Below are 5,211 nucleotides of genomic sequence, written 5' to 3'. Positions count from 1 at the left end.
CCCCTCTGCTCTGAGGCCAGGCTGGGAGAGTTGGGGGTGTTCAGCCTGGAGAAGAGAAGGCTGCGGGCAGAGCTGAGTGCGGCCGGTCAGGGCTTAAAGGGGGCCCAGAGGGAAGGGGGGGACAAGCTTTTTAGCAGGGCCAGCTGGGACAGGACAAGGGGGGATGGCTTTAAACTGAAGCAGGGTGGGTTTAGACTGGATCTAAGGAAGAAATTCTTTCCAGTGAGGGTGGTGAAACCCTGGCAGGGGTTGCCCCGAGAGGGGGTGGAGGCCCCATCCCTGGGACCATTCCAGGCCAGGTTGGCCGGGGCTGTGAGCAACCTGATGTGGTTCAAGGTGTCCCTGCTCCTGTGGGGGGGTTGGGCTGGGTGACCTCTGGGGGTCCCTTCCCACCCAGAACATTGATTCTATGATTCTATGAAATGCAGTTTAGACCAAAAGAAAAGGCCGCTCTTGCATCTTTTTTTGGCTACATGGCTTTCAAATGGAGACCAAAACAAATTCCTTTGCAGATGGTCACACTAAAAATTCCAAGGTCCTGTGGTAAGATCTAAAGGCGAATTAGGGGCAAACCTCCAATTACCTTGTTAGAAGCAGATGACTCAGGGCTTAGTTTTTAGGCTTCTCCCTAGACATTTCAAAGCTGTTTCAGCAGTGCCCCTTTTCTTAAAGAGCACGAATGAATCTGTTGGATGAAAATGTTCCTGCCGCTGCATTCTTACAGTTCCTTCTGCAACCTGATGGTCAGGTGTCGTTCATCTGTTGTCTAAATAGTTACAGCAGTGCGGGGTGGGGTTTTTTTTGTATAAAAGCTTGCCGTAATGGAGACTCTAAATACAAACTGCCTTATGGATCAAAGAAGTCGGTGCCGTCGCATACTGGTCACCTGGGTCTCGGAGTTCACATAGGTGTCAGATGTATGGGAGGAGAGCGCTTTTCGTATTTCATCTCCCTGAGGTCACACTCAACGCTGTTTAAGGTTGTAATTACCAAGATCTGCTCACAAACAGCACATCCGTCGCCAGGAACAAAGAGGTCTTGGCTAAGAAGGGTCCAGCACTCGTGGTCAGCACGTGTGCGTGTAGTTGGAGCAAATTTTGCTGTTTGCTGTCTGCTTCGAGCAGACGAAGAACGTGTCCCATCTGTTCTGTGGGGCTGGTACAGATTTACTTTCTCTGGTTCTATTACAGGAACGCAAAGCCACAATGCCTCCGTGCTGCCAATAAAGGTCTTGGGCTGAGATGAAGAGAAGTCGTTCACGGAAGTGCAAAACTGGTAAAATTTGAGATACATGGAAGTCAAGTTCTTGGTTACATGTAATTAAACCTGTCCAAATTCCTGCTTCAACGCTTGTGTCACAAGGCTGGAGGAGTGAAACGAAACACTGCATAGGACCCAGGTGATTAAGTCAAGTATCTGGGTCACGGGCAGCTGGCTGGCGGTGCCGCCGGTTTGACGCCCGTAGGAACCTGCTTGCAAGGAAACTTGCCAGGCGCAGGACGACTGCTCCTGGGCTGGCCCTGGGCCTCCGGTGCCAGCTCCCTGCTAGCTTGTGCTTCGCTGTAGCAATGTGCGGACCGGAACGTCGATTGAGATCGCTTCTTCCAGCGCGTCTGTGCATTAAACAGACAGAGGATGCACGAAAAGCATCTGGCTTGAATTCGCACCCTAACAGCTGAACTGTGAGAGGGCCTGCAGGGGAAGAGCTGATCATCACGAACTGGGATGGGAAGGTTAATTCTGACAAACGCTTCCTTTATTAATAATCAGCTTTAAATCCTGCGTGTAATCTGAATGCTGTACGAAGAAATAAACCCCAGAAATACAGAAAACAACCTCTGAGAGAACATTACCAAAACTCTGTATTGGCAAACGTTACCTTAGGATGACTTAGAAAGGATGAAAAGGAAAAACTACAAAGCTTATTACATGGCTTAAAGATAAGGTTGTGCGCAAACGTTGTCTCGCTAATATGCGTGAACCAGTAAACCCAGTATTGCTGTGAGAGCTCACTTGGATGAATTTGCTTTGATCTTTTTATCTTGTTGCTTTTGGGGTTGGGGTTTTTGTTGGGGAGGAGGGTGTCCCTGATCTGTGTGAAAAAGTGCAGCACTCGTGTGACCACGAGGTTGGAGTTCTTTGGAATTACAGAGTCTCTCTGCAGAGAATAGTGGTAATAACAATTTTTAAAAATTTGTATGGATCAGTGATGGCCAAGGCGCAGATTTAGTCTGACAGCATCCGATGCGATTCGGTGATGCTCCATACAGCCTCACTGTCGGAATTTTCTGTCCGGGCTGTGCAGCTTACTTGTGAGGGCGTCTTTCCTATTCAATCCTTTTATACTTTTTTCCCCACCATTCCCAAACTTTTTTTTTTTTTTCACTAGAACTGTTACTGCCTGGTGAGACCCCACCTGGAGCACTGGGTCCAGTTCTGGGCTCCCCAGTTCAAGAAAGATGAGGAACTCCTGGAGGGAGTCCAGAGGAGGGCAACAAGGATGATGGGGGGACTGGAGCACCTCCCCTAGGAGGAAAGGCTGAGGGAGCTGGGCTTGTTCAGCCTGGAGAAGAGAAGGCTGAGAGGGGATCTCATCACCACCTACAAATATCTCAAGGGTGGGGGTCACGAGGACGCAGCCAGACTCTTCCCAGTGGTGCCCAGCGCCAGGCCAAGGGGCCATGGGCACAACCTGAAGCAGAAGAGGTTCCAGTTGAATGGGAGGAAGAGCTTGTTGACTGTGAGTGTGCCCGAGCCCTGGCCCAGGCTGCCCAGGGGGGCTGTGGAGTCTCCTTCTCTGGAGATCTTCAACCCCCGCCTGGATGCTGTCCTGTGCCCCCTGCTCTGGGTGACCCTGCGTGGGCAGGGGGGTGGCACTGGGCGATCTCCCAAGGTCCCTTCCAACCCCTGCCAGTCTAGGATTCTAGGATTCTGTAATATTGCAAGAAAAAAACGGACTTGAGGGCATCAGCTCAGGCTTTGTGCTGTGATGTGTGGTAACATGTTGATTTTTCTCCTGTCTGCACTCCTGGTGCTCCTTTCAGAGACCTAACCATGCATCCCAAGGTATGACACACATGTATTTCTTTTAATTAGAAGATTTTTGTACATCAATCTCAGTGTTGTAATTCATTCTATTAGCAGTGTAATACTGTGAGATGCTTGGTGTTTGCTAAATTTTGCTTCGTTGAGTTCCCGCTTGTCTTGTTCCACTCACTTTCAGGAAGGAATTGGACAAGCTTTTACATTTTGGCTTTCTGGATGGAACCTGAGGTCTGAATTTTTATGTAGGTGTATTTACATTGTGTTCAGGACCAAAACTCAAGATGGTGAGCTCCCTGTGATAAATTGCGTTGCTTGGTTAAATTTCTAAAAAGTCAAGGTTATGTGAACTGGATGTTCCCCAAACAATTTTGCCTGTGTTTTTTTTTATTCTTTTTCTGACTGCAGACAGGTCCAGCCCTTCCCCTGCCCCAGCTGAAATTAATGTGTCCCGAGTACGTTGTGACGTACAACGCGCTTGCCCTTCTCTGACCGAATGTGCTCGGCTTCCCTGTGCCCCCCTGCTCCCTTCCGGAGTGTGTGTAGGGGTAACGTGCTCCCCATGCTCTCATTATTCTGGGTACACTTCTGATATTTTTTCTTTCCAACAGCTGGCTGCTTTCCTCCAGTGATAATGGAATGTCCCTAAGTGGCCATTGAGGCCATCGAGATGACTTAAATTCCAGGGCCAGATGCGTTAATACACTGATGTACGTGATGCAACAGGTTCTGTGTTGGTGTAGAGTCTAAATAATTGTCCATACAGGCCCTTACGTGTTGGGGAGGAGGGTAGAACTGTTGGGCAATGTAGTAGAGGTAAAGGCGTTGGGGTTTTGGGGGCATTTCTGGGTTTTGTGGTATTTCTGGGTTTTGTGGGTTTTTTCCCTTGGCATTGCCTTTTCTGCCACTTATGTTCTACTTCTTTCTTGGTGTGTTTTCCATTTCTTGTCCTGTTTTCCATCTGGCCCAGCAGAGCCAGTATCCCCCCAGGAATTGCGTGCTTTCTGTAGCGCAGAAGTGGAACCAGGCGCTCGGGCCCAGCCCGTGCAGGCGCCCAGGCAGGTGCTACCCTACGGACCTGTGGTGCGCAGGCACGGTGGGGCCTTCTGGCGCTGGAGGCTCTGAGAGGAACCAGCTTGGCTTTCGTTATTGGAGAAGACTTTTCAAGTTTTGACAATACTGGTGTTAACGCTGGGACCCTGTGATCTGTGTCTGACCGGTGGAAGGGTTCGTTGAATGCTTGCAATCCAGTTGTTGCATTTTAATGAGGGCGAAATGACGGCGCTCTGCAGCCCTTCAGAGAGGGACCTGTCTGATGGCAGCTTCTTCCCTCACTGCAATCCCGCGGATTTGGGGCTCGGGAGGGAGACGGAGCTATTCCTGACTCTGCCTGCTCAAAAGAAATCCCAAAAAAGCCCCGACCCAGCATCTCCCATCAAAAGTGAACTGCATTGCCGTGGCAACCCGACTCGCTCCTACGCGGGATTAGGTGAGGCAGAAGCTGTTGGAGAAGGAAAGACCCAACTGTGCTGAAAGCAACGCAGAATCCTGCTGAGTTACATGGCACCGGCACCCAGACCCAAGGAAGGTGGGAAGAGAGTCGGAGCTGAGCTTCCATGCCCTGCACAAAACCATTTCTCTTTTCATGGTTTGTCAAACCCACTATGTTTGCTTTTTTTTTTTCTTTTTCTTATGCAAATTCTTTTGTTTCTGTTTCAGCTGAATGGTGCAAGGACCCAAAATGGGACATTTTATTAGAGGCATGCAGTGTTGGAGGCAGAAGCCAAGCAGAGAACGGTGAAGAGAGATTTTCTTTCACGTCTTGCACAATGAGTAGAAAATAAGGGGTGACTCTGCACTTTGGCTGAGCTGTTTTAGCCAACTGCTCCAATAACTGCGGTTACTACCATGATAAATAATTGAAAGTTGCTAAACACTGCGATCAGTCGCGGTGCAGAGAACGACGTCATTAATGGTAAGTGTAGGTGTTAAATAAACCCCTGCGTCCCGAGTCACTGGGCGCTGAATTCACACGCATGCACGAGTCTGGTGGAGCCCTGCCTGGAGCGTCTCAGCGGCTCTTGATTTTTCTGTGTGTTCGGCACCTTCAGCAGCTGCCGCTGGTGAGCGATGTGGCGGGGGTGAAATAGCCGAGCGGGGGGGCCGGCG

The sequence above is a fragment of the Egretta garzetta genome, unplaced genomic scaffold (genome assembly GCF_000687185.1).
Source record: "Egretta garzetta isolate BGI_Z169 unplaced genomic scaffold, ASM68718v1 scaffold141, whole genome shotgun sequence".
In the NCBI taxonomy this organism is placed as follows: domain Eukaryota; kingdom Metazoa; phylum Chordata; class Aves; order Pelecaniformes; family Ardeidae; genus Egretta; species Egretta garzetta.
Note: the sequence above shows the minus strand (reverse complement) of the source record.